Here is a 12,636-nt window from a genome sequence, read left to right on the forward strand (position 1 = left end):
TTTTACAGATGGGGAAATTGAGGTATGGAATGATTACAAAATGTTTTCTAAGATCATGTGAAAAGTAAAAGACAGCTGGGATTTGAATCCCAGGACATATAACTTTAGAAGTCCTGCCTTTAGACAATATAGCCAGTGCTTAGTGGAAAGTTCTGATGTATAATAATTCCTTCAGTTAGTGTCAGTCAACTCCATCTCATTCATTCACGTATTCACTCTACCAGGAGGAGTCAATGATAGGAAATATAACACTTTGACTGAAATGCTGACAGCTGAGAGCTGCTCCACTGAAATGAGAGTATTCTATGTGGGAACTAAAATAAACTAATACTTGGCTGTGGCTAACACACTCCTGGTGATAGAGTATTGTACTTTCATGGGACAGTCACCAGCTTCCTTTGGTTTGGTATGCCAGATAAACTGAGGTGTGGCCAAAACTTTTCTTTGGTAGCTGGAGAAGACTCTTGAGAGTCCCTTGGACTGCAAGGAGATCCAACCAGTCCATCCTAAAGGAGATCAGTCCTTGATGTTCATTGGAAGGACTGATGCTAAAGCTGAAGCTCCAATACATTGGCCATCTCATGCGACGAGTTGACTCACTGGAAAAGACTCTGATGCTGGGAGGGATTGGGGGTGGGAGGAAAAGGGGTCGACAGAGAATGAGATGGCTGGATGGCATCACCGACTCAACGGACATGAGTTTGAGTGAACTCCAGGAGTTGGTGATGGACAGGGAGGCCTGGTGTGCTGCGATTCATGGGATCGCAGAGTCCGACACGACTGAGCGAATGAACTGAACTGAACTGAACTGAAGAGATTATGATAGATGTTCAAGATCATTGTTTTTCCTATTATCTGCATGGTAAGGCTATTGTCCTGGTTATTTTATACAGACTTTGGTTAGGATAGTGTATTAGTTTGCTAGGGCTGCCATAACAAAGTACCACAAACTGGTGGTTCAACAAGAGAAAATTATTCTCCAACAATTCTGGAGACTAGAAGTCCAAGATCAAGGTATCAGCAGAGTTAGTTTTCTCAGGGCTATGAGAGAGGATCTTCTCCATGCTTTTCACCTAGTTTCTGATGACTGGCATTCTTTGGCTTGTAAAAGCATCACCCAGATCTGTGTCTTCATTTTCACATGGGATTCTCCCTCTGTACATGTCTGTGTCCAAATTTCTCCTTTTTATAAGAACATCAGTCATTCTGGATTAAAGCCCACCTTATGACCTCATCGTAATTACATCTGAATGACTCTGTTTCCAAATAAGGTCACATTCCGAGGTACTGGGGGTTAGAACTTCAACATACAGATTTCACAGGGGATACAATTCACCTCGTAACAGGTCTGCTTACAACAGCAAAACTCAAAATAACGTACCTATAAATGAAAAGTTTAAAATTAAAATGATATAAACCAATGGTTGATTTCTCTGTGTCATCATAAAGGCTAGAGGTAAGGAGTACAGGACTAATATAGCCACCTTGCTCCATAGACTCCTTTGCACATCATCCAAGCATGTGTCTTCAAGGTCCAAAATGTTGGCATCTAAGTTTCTAGACTGTGGATTGCAGGAAGGAACAGGAAAAAGGACTGCAGCAATGGTCTCTTAAAGAAGATTCCTAGGATCCATATGTATTATACCACATATATACTATTATATTTGGATTTAGCAGAATGACTACATTTTGCTTTGAGAGAAGTTGAGAAATACAGTTCTTCCTCCATGCTGCTGCTGCTGCTGCTGCTGCTAACTCGCTTCAGTCGTGTCCGACTCTGTGAGATCCCATAGACGGCAGCCCACCAGGCTCCCCCGTCCCTGGGATTCTCCAGGCAAGAACACTGGAGTGGGTTGCCATTTCCTTCTCCAATCCATGAAAGTGAAAAGTGAAAGTGAAGTCGCTCAGTCGTGTCTGACTCTTAGCGACCCCATGGATCGCAGCCTACTAGGATCCTCCATCCATGGGATTTTCCAGGCAAGAGTACTAGAGTAGGGTGCCATTGCCTTCTCCATTACTCCATGCATCTGTGTGCTGTTCTTTGAAAGAATGGATTAATGGATGTCAGCAGTCAACCAGCAATCTCTACCACAAATTAGAAGAGGAAAATCACAAAATTCTAACACCTGTTTGAAGAAGGCAGCTCCTTAAAGTGTTGAGCCATTTCTAATGCCAGGTACCTCAGTGGGGAAGACATGAAACTTAGAACAGAAGCATTCCCCAGGAAGCTATTGTTGTTTAGTCACTAACTCTTTTGTGACCCCAAGGACTATGTACATGGGATTTCCCAGGCAAGAATACTGGAGTGGGTTGCCATTTCCTTCTCCAGGGGATCTTCACAACCCAAAGATCAAATCCTTGTCTCCTGCATTTCAGGTGGATTATTTACCACTGAGCCAGTGGGAGGCTGTGTTAGTTAAAAGGCAGAGACAACTTGGCTTAATCAGGTTTTTGAAATGGTACAACGCTGTGAAAGAGATTAGGTGTAAACAGAAAAGCAGTCTTGAGAAAGTACATTAGAAACTAGCTAATATCATATCCTAGGAAAGGCCTTCTTTTTCTTCCTGGATGTCTATGGGGGAATGGGATAATAGCTGAAAGCCCATGGTGAGCAGCACAGTTTTCTGGAAACCAAATTTATTTAGCTTTAAATTCTACGTGTTTATTTCTCTTTTTACTCAAGAATTTACTATGGTTTATTTTCAATCATTCCATTTCTGTTTCAACTGTGAGCCAGTTATTGAGTCAAGGGATTTTGCTCACACTTAGGTCAGACTGTCTAAATTATGGAGAGAAGCCTACCTAGGGCCCTATGGTAAAGGTAGCAGCAATTTTTCTGACTGCAGGTGTGATATGGCGTGGCCCATTACCACTTCCTTTCCTACCAGTAGAACTTTCTTTAGAAAGAACTTTGGAAGTTTGGAGTGTGTATTTTTAATAAAGAAGGCTTGGGACTTCCCTGGAAATCCAGTGGTTAAGACTCTACTCTTCCAATGCAGAGGGTATGGGTTCAATCCTTGGTTGGGGAACTAAGATCCCACAAGGTTTGTGGCCAAAAAATGAAAAACACAAATAAAGGCTACTTATCTCACTCTGAGTTAAGATCTTCATACAGCCTAGTGCATCCACTCCCAGAGTTCTCTCCTCCTTTTCTCTTCTCTCTCCTCCTTTTCTCCTCTACCTTTTTCTCCTTCTGGGGGGGACTTAGACCACCAATTCTCTGCTCATCTCCCAAGTTCAGTACCTGCTGGTCCATGGCCACCAATATGATGAACCAAAAAAGAACTAGTTAGTAACTGTCTTCCTGCTCTCATAACCTCAGGAATCAACAGCAAGGGAAAAAAACAGAGAGAAAGATATTTGCAAAATTCCTGAAAATTTGACCCTTGGCTCTCAAGCTGGTATAGAAAGGTCTAATCACAACTAGTGACTGAGCACAATAAATTACTAACTCTTGAACTAATGGATGGACATTCCAGAAAAGAGTTACTCCGGATTTGAGAAGCTGTATCAAAATCAGTTAGTCTCAAGTGGCTACAGCCAAAACAGCCTTCTGAATATGTCAGAAGAATGAAGAATAGCTTAACAGAGCCATAAAAGAGGCTTTCCAGTAGTCATGTACAGATATGAGAGTTGGACAAAGAAGGCTGAGCATCAAAGAATTGACGCTTTCCAACTGTGATGCTGGAGAAGAATCTTGAGAGTCTCTTCAACAGCAAGATCAAACCAGTCAGTCCTAAAGGAAATCAACCCTGAATATTCACTGGAAGGACTAATGCTGAAGCTGAAGCTCTAATACTTTGGCCACCTGATGTGAAGAGCCAATTCATTGGAAAAGACTCTGATGCTGGGAAAGACTGAGGGCAGGAGGAGAAGGGGCGACAGAGGATGACAACAGAGGTTAGATAGCATCACTGACTCGATGGACAGGAGTCTGAGCGAACTCCAGGAGATAGTGAAGGTCAGGGAAGCCTGGCGTGCTGCAGTCCAGGGATCGCAAAGAGTCAGACACGACTTAGAGACTGGACAACAACAAAAAGAGGCTTTTGATGAAAATCTCCGTCTTCAGAAATAATAAATCTGCTTTACTAAAAGGAAAGGGGGAAGGAGAGAGTGAATGAACTAAGTGGCTAGAACAGGGATTTTCCTGTTCTAACGCTTCTTCTGTTCACAACATATTAATGAAATGTTTCCACTAACACTGTTTCTTTTCCTAGTCCTACATCCTCAGCACAGAAATTAATTCAACCTTCGGATAAGCTTACTTCTGAAGATTCAGGAACACAACAATCATTTTTATCTCTTACAAAATTTGATTTTGAATCTACTTCAGTTTATTTCTATTTAGGGATTATACAAATTACTCAAAAGGAAGGTTGATAGAATTCTGATTCTTAAGATACTGTTTTATGAATACAGAGGATTTAAATTTGAATATTGTGAGTGAATTATTCTCTTTTTACTCTATTTCCAAGTAATCAAATTTTTATATTTTGTCAATTTTGTTGTTTAAATGATTTCACTAAAACAACTATAATAGGAATTTTACTGAGTGATTGGAGATAGTTTGAAATAAAATGGGGGAATTCAAACAAACTGTGAAATGAAAATATCTCCTCCATATCAATAAATAAGAAATGTCATAGCCATCAGCCATTTCTGGCCTCCAAATGAGACTGAGGGCTCCCAAATGTACAATCCAGAAGATGCCACCAATCCCCACGGTGATTACTGAGGAGTTGGGGGGGCGCGGGGGTGGGGAGCAGGGAGATGCAAGAAGCTGTCATATGTACCACTCTTAAGGTGAACAAGGAAATAGGATTGGCCCCAGAGAGCTGAGGTGCACATGAAAGGAATGAATTCAGTGAGCCCAGAGGCTTGCATCTTCCCTTACACAGAAAGCTAAATTCCTTGATACCTAATCTCTGCTGTCCAGACTACCTGCTACCTTTGTTGCAAACTTGTATGTATCCTGACTCTTCACCCCCCCACCCCACCCCACCCCTGCCCCATCCCCCAGTGCTGCCTCCTTGGAGCAGTTTCCTCAGAGCTAGTGAGATACTGTCTCCATACCCTAAACTGTCCCACTAAATAAAGCAACTCTCTACTTTCAGGTTGTGACTTTTAGTCGACAAATGTAACTGAAGATATTTGAAGTAAAGGCCATTTCTGTTTATGCCCAGATACATGTTTACTAAAGTCATAAGACAAACTGAAAGCAAATTGACGTTTACTTAAATCACTTTTAGTCAGTTAAAAAAAAATATTTCAGAGTGTTTGTAACTCAAGTATTTAACATAAAGTTAAAAGGCTTCTCTTGATTTGGAGTTTTTTTTTTTTTTTCAAAAATGGAGCACTTTTCTTAGTCATCTTACCAATTTATTTGTGAGTTATAGACTTTCTCTTTCTGCTAAGAATGTTCTGCCCAGCAATTAATGCATCTGGTCCTATGAGATTATGGCATCTGAAGGAAATGTCCATGGACAGAGGCTGGAGCCAATGATGGAGGTCCAGGGAAGATGAATAGGAAATAAACAGAGCCTCTGAGCAGCAGGGCTTGCCTGGCTGGGGGCAGGGGAAAAACACAGGAGTTCTCACACACAGACATCACAGCACAAGACTAGATGTTCAGGAGATAATTTGCATGCTCACTTTAACCTGATACTTGGCTGGGAAAGGAATTTAAGAAATATAGTACAAAAAAATTCATCTGCTCAACACTAGATGGCAGTGAATGATAGTACTTAATAGAAAATAGGATTTGGGTGCTAAAGCTGAAACTCCAATACTTTATCCACCTCATGCGATGAGTTGACTCACTGGAAAAGACTCTGATGCTGGGAGGGATTGGGGGCAGGAGAAGGGGACGACAGAGAATGAGATGGCTGGATGGCATCACCGACTCGATGGATATGAGTTTGAGTGAACTCCAGGAGTTGGTGATAGACAGGGAGGCCTGGCGTGCTGTGATTCATGGGGTCGCAGAGAGTCGGACACGACTGAGCGACTGAACTAAACTGAACTGAATGACACTATGAATATATTTGGACTGTCTTGAGTCTTGACCTAGAATAACAACAACAACAGCAATCACCTGATCATTCTTGCCTTGTTTCCTGTTCTAGCTATAATCCAAATGATGGTTTTTTTTCCTTCTCCAGTGGCCGCTATAGTTCTCTCTCAATGTTCTTTACAACACTCAGTTTCTCCATTCTTCCTTTGGGTGCTGTCGTGTGTTGTAATCTTTTACACTTATATCCCTTAGTGTAAATATACTCTTTTTTCTTTCAAAAAAAGTGTTTATATATAAAATCTTTAGAAACAGCGGACTGTTCATTCTTTTGTTTGACTGTTTTTATCCATTCCTAGTCAAGTGCTTTAACTGCCTTGCACTTGGAGAACTCAAAAGCACTGCATCTTTTAAATACACACTGTATTAGATTTTATTTTGCCATATGAGAAAGAAGCCTGAGGCATTTGTTTTCTACTTGTTAGTCTTCTTCCCTATAAGTATATAATTTTCCTAAAGGAAGAAATTGTGTTATATTTTCATATCCTTAGGAACTAGAATATTAGCATCTTCGACCATCAGAGCTGAAAAATACCTTAGTATTAATGGTCACTTGGTCCAATTCCATCCGTTTTCAGAGGCAGTAACTAAGGATCAGAGTAGGTAAGTAACTTGCCTGAGGTCACCAAGCAGCCCTTTAGTGAGGGCGTTGGAAACAGAACCAAGGTATGTTGGCCTGTATAGCTTCTTCGTTAGCGCTTTATAAGATCCCAGGCCAGAGGTGCTGAATGGGAAAAGTAGGTTCTCTCCAGGCTGGGGGCCAGCTTTGGGAGAAACATCCTGCCTCTGGTCTCAGCCAGTCTCCGCCGGCTTCCGAGGTTTTGAAGCCCAAGGAGAGGGTACCGAGTCCCATGCAGGCTCTGCTGAACGGTCAGACGGGTAGGATACAAGGACAACTTTTCTTTAAGCCACTGAAGCAATCCCCAAAGGGTGAGTGCAGGTCCCTGCTTCTGCGAGGAAAGAGGTGTCCCCCATCCTAAACTTAAAGGAGAAGAGAAATTTGAAGCTTCACACACCCCAGCCTGTCGCCGCCCACATCCAGGGGCGACAGTGGCTGCGTAGGTGGCCTCTCGGGTGGCCTGGGAGACAGCGCTGGGGGGACAAGCGTCCTGTGCTCACGCCCTCCACCCACCAGCGCTGCGCCCTGGCCGCGCGCCACCTCCGGTCCCCGCTGGACGCGCTACCTCAGGGTGGGGATGAGTGCCCTGCCGCACCTGGCTCATCCCAGTTGCCCCCACCCCAGGGTGGCGCAGGCAGGAATGCCCCCACTGTCAGCGGGGCAGGACCGCCAGTCCAACTCCCCTGACTCTAGGAGACATCTGGTAGGAACAGAGTTGTAGGACACTAAGCCAGAGGGCCTGTGGGTGGCAGGGGGACTGCGCTTATGGGAGAGAGCACTGGGCTCAGGGAGCCCTTGAACCGGGAGAGACCTGACCTGTTCTGCTTCCAGAATTATTTCCTTCCAGCCCCAGCTCATCTCTGAAACTGGGAACCACAATGCTCTGTTGCTCAAAGAAACATAATTTTTTAAAATGTTAAAAACTAAAACTTTTTTGAGCTTAAGCAATCTGCAAGATTTTTCCAGTATACAGTAAGTGCAGACAAATACTGTTTGATTCCACTTACATGAGATTCCCAGAAGAGTCAAAATCACAATGTCAGAAGGTACATTGGTAGATGGCGGAGGAGCAGAATGGGGAGTTAGTGCTTAATGGGGACAGAGTTTCAGTTTAGGAAGGTGAAAACTTGGGGAGATACATGATGGTGAGAGCTGGACTACAATGTGAATGCATTTAGTGCCACTGAACTCCACAGTTAAATATGGTTAAAAAAAAAAAAAAAAAAGAAGAAGAAATCTGCAGTATTTAAGGAACTGGGGCCTTTGTGGGAACTTCTTTTACCCTCACATCCTTCACCAATAACATTAGCCCAGGAGTATTTGCCGGGCATCTGCTAATCCTCAGGACTGTGCTAGGCATGGAGGCTAGGATGGTGAATAAGACATATGTGTGTTCTTCTTTCCTGGAGTTTAGAAGTTTAGAAGAAAAGACAGACTTGGGGGTTGCGGGGGAACAGTTCCATGATCGAACGCTTCCAAGGCCAATGGCTTACAGTGGTGTGCTGAAACCTCTGGTACTGGCTCCCCACACCCACCCCAGGCAATTGTCAAATCTTCAGGAATTTTGTCAGCCCTGTGTTAATCGCAGGGCTGTCAGCCATGCTGTCAATCAACTAAGGTGAAGTACTCAGACTACTGAGATCAGCAACTGTCACAAAGCAGCCCTCCCGGCAGAGACCCTGCTGTTACCCTTGACCTGCACATCATTGGAGAGAAGTGTTATGTCTCTTGGGGAGGATATCTACCTGCTGCTGAACAGGATTCTGTGAGTGTATCCAATTACCAGCTGGGCAGGGAGAGCTGGAAAGGGGGCCAATGTATTTGACAAGGGTGCTGTAGCCACTAGTGTGTGGTGTTTCCTCCTCTCCATTAGTAATCCAGTTCAGGGAGGAGTATTTCCAGGGCCACCTGTGTCAATAAGGTGGCCAGGCAGTGGTGACGGGGCACCCACAGGTGGTACAGCATCAGTTTTGAGTAGAAACATTTGGAATATGGAGGTTCAGTGGGTCCAAGTAACACTGCCCCAAAGTGCTCTCCCAGACTTTATTTTTAGGTTTTTGGGGCTTTTTTTTCTTTTACATTATTTATTTATTTGGCTGTGCTAGGTCTTAGGCACAGCGGGCCAGATCTTTAGTTGCAGCATGTGGGGCTCTAGTTCTCTGATCAGGGATCGAACCTGGGTCCCCTGCCCTGGGAGTACCAGAGTCCTAGCCACTGGACCACCAGGAAAGTCCCTTTTGCAAATTTTAGACATACCTAAGCCTTCCACCATCAGGATTTTGCCTGATCTACCTACCTTCTGTTCTATTCCTAACTTCATATTTTTCTTTAAACTCACTTGCTTTATCTAGATAAAGAAATATTAAAGGAAAATTTAATCACTATTAACAAAATCAATATTGTTTGTAATAAACAGAAAGTGATCATAAAGATAAATGCAATGAAAACAGAATAATGTTATTAAATTTAAGCTCTGAACTTGAGGTCAGCTCGAAGAGTGAACATCAGTAGGTGTACAAGATATGTTAGTACCACTTGGCAACATTTCTAGAGATCATCAGAATACTTGAAATCAAAATAAAAGGAAATAATTTTATCAGTGTGATTGGGCATTATTTAATGTCTTATCCAAATATCATTTAAAATTATCTTGTTATCATGATGTCATCATCAGCATCCTGACCTTTACTGAGCACCTCACAAGTGCCAGCCACTGTTCTAAGTAACTACTGATTTTCTATAATAATTGGATGTTAATGGAGTTTTTCTTTGATCAGCTTGTGCCAGTTCTGTGGCCATGCTATTGGGCTGGCCCAAATTTTCACTCAAGGTTTTCCATACCATCTTATGGGAAAACCCGAAGGAACTCTGTGGTCAACCCAATACTTTGGTCTTTTCTACTTGTTATGCTTCAACTGACTTTAGTTCTACAGAGCCTGAAGGCAAACACAATTTACTACTGTGATAATCATCTTCTAATGAGCACATAATAAATCCTTCTATTTCACTGATAGATATGACTTTAAAACACATCTTCATCCTATCACTGTTATGAATATGACAAAAATTTCCCCAGAAATAAAAATAAAATTCAGCTTTCTTGACTGACCATTCATTCAACAGATATTTATTGAATGCCTATTACACAGGCCAACATGTGGACACAGAGGATGAACTTCTCTGGCTGATGGGCCAACCCGAGACATTGTCTCTCCCAGAATGTGGACACAGTAAATAATATCATCAGTTTGAAAGAGTTTGGTTAAGAGCAGAAGGAGGGTAGAATCTGAAGTTCATGCTTGAGAGACTAGACTTCCAAAAGGAAAAGATAAAAAGATTTAAAAAAAAGAAGAGCTGTGTGGTGATTATAGATCATAATCCTGTACCATATATTTGAATGTTGCTGTGAGAGTTGGACTGTGAAGAAAGCTGATCGCCGAAGAATTGATGCTTTTGAATTGTGGTGCTGGAGAAGACTCTTGAGAGTCCTTTGGACTGCAAGGAGATCCAACCAGTCCATTCTAAAGGAGATCAATCCTGGGTGTTCATTGGAAGGACTGATGCTAAAGCTGAAACTGCAATACTTTGGCCACCTCATGCGACGAGTTGACTCACTGGAAAAGACTCTGATGCTGGGAAAGGTTGGGGGCAGGAGAAGGGGACGACAGAGAATGGGATGGCTGGATGGCATCACCGACCTGATGGACATGAGTTTGAGTGAACTCCGGGAGTTGGTGATGGACAGGGAGGCCTGGGGTGCTGTGATTCATGGGGTCGCAGAGAGTCGGACACAACTGAGCGACTGAACTGAACTGAACTGAAAGACTAGATTGTGTGTGTGTGTGTGTTGGTATCCTTGGGAAGTTTTATTTTAAATTTAATTTAATTTTAATTTTTGAATAGCTAATACATTCATGTGTTTCAGAAACTAAAAGACCTAAAAATGTACCTAGTGAAAATTTCTCCCTCCATCTCTTTCCCTCATCTGTCAATCTGAGTAAGAGAGTAGATCTTAAATGTTCTCAACACAAAAAGACATGGTAACTATGTGACAGGATGGAGGTGGTAGCTAATACTATGGTGATAATCTTGTGGCATTTTATAAATGTATCAAATCAACCTAAATGGGAAGGAAATCCAAAAAAAGGGGCTATATGTATATGCTGATGGGGATATATGTATATGGCTGATTCATTTTGCTGCACAGTAGAAGCTAACACAGCTTTGTAAAGCAACTATGTGTGCTCCGTCGTTCAGTCATGGCCAATTCTTTGTGACCCCATGGACTGTAGCCCACCAGGCTCCTCTGTCCATGGATTTTTCCAGGCAAGAATATTGGAGTGGGTTGCCATTTCCTTCTCCAGCAAAGTAATTATACTCTGATAAAAAAATATCAATTAAAAATAAATAAATAAAAACATTATATACCTTAAACGTGTGTCAATTATATTTCAGTAAGGCCAGGAAAAGAAAAGAAGCCCGCTTTTTTTCTTGTCCAATATCTGATAGTACAGAGGAAAGGCAGAATCTGCCAGTGACTCACTGGGCTGGCAGAGGTTATTCATCATCTACACTCTGAGGTCCAGCCCTGCCTTCCTGTGCAGCTCAAGGGTGGGTCATGGGGCCAGGGCTAGTCTGAGGACAAAGCACACTCAGCCTTCCTCAGAGCCAGAAAGAAGAAACTGGCAGTGAAGATGGTTTAATAAACAGCGACCCCCAAGGGAGCCCCAGACCAGACCCAGTATCCACTGGAACCCAAATACCACTGCTAAATGAATTGGCTGCAATAATGATGATTTCATGCACTTCTTAAAGTAATTACTTTATGCAATTCAAGATCTGTTCAAGTGTTTTCCTGCCATCAATCACCAGCACAAGCAAAATCTCAGATGGTCCATGTTTTACTTTATACTTGCTTCCTCTATCCCCTGCCCTAGCTAGCCTTCTTGGTGAGCATATAACTTTTCCTTTGTAATTTTATAAAGTGAAAAATTAATAGTGTGGGTTCTGTTTTTCCATTCTTTCTCTTCTCTGTACAAACAAGCTCACTTCCACCAGTATTTTTTAATGAAATATTCTATCTAGACCAATCCACACCTTGGCTGTCTTCCTTTGCCTACAGTCTCACTTATTGGGCTTCCCTGGTAGCTCAGACGGTAAAGATTCTGCCTGCAAGGCAGGAGGTCCAGGTTCAATCCCTGGGTCAGAAAGATTCCCTGGAGGAGGAAATGGTAACCCACTCCAATATACTTGCTGGGACAATCCCACGGACAAAGGAGCTTAGCAGGCTACAGTCCATGGGGCCTCAAAAAAGTCAGACAGGACTGAGCACACATGCATTCTAACTACAGGGCTTCTTTGGTGGCTCAGTGGTAAGAATCTACCTGCCAATGCAGCAGATGTGGGTTTGATCCCTGGGTCTGGAAGATCCCCTGGAGGAGGGCATGGCAACCCACTCCAGTATTCTTGCCTGGAGAATCCAATGGACAGAGGAGCCTGGCAGGTTATAGCCCACGGGGTCACAAAGGGTCAGACATGACTTGACCACTAAACAACAAGTCTCCTATATACGAACCTTCAAGTTGTGAACTTTGAGATCCGACTGTGAGTTCTGTCAGCGTCAGGCGTGAGTGGTGCTGCACTTGCCCTCCGTCTCCTGTTGCTGCCGATCCTTCAGCTCTCCCAGGTCCCGCCTCATCTCCCTCCTCCTCTTCTTGCCTGCTCGCTAGATGCCAGTCCCTGTGTGCCAGCTGTCGTACTGTACTCCTGTACTTTTCAAAGCACTGCTCTGTAAGACTACAAACGCTTTCTTTAGTTTCTGCTATTTTTATGTATTATTTGTGAGAAAAATATGATAAACCTATGATAGTACAGTTCTACATTATGGAGCTGATTGTGTTAGTTGCATACCTAGACTAACTTTGTTGGACTTATGAACAAACTGGAC

The sequence above is a fragment of the Moschus berezovskii genome, chromosome 16 (assembly GCF_049115385.1).
Source record: "Moschus berezovskii isolate FMDL1 chromosome 16, NW_MosBer_1.0, whole genome shotgun sequence".
Lineage (NCBI taxonomy): Eukaryota > Metazoa > Chordata > Mammalia > Artiodactyla > Moschidae > Moschus > Moschus berezovskii.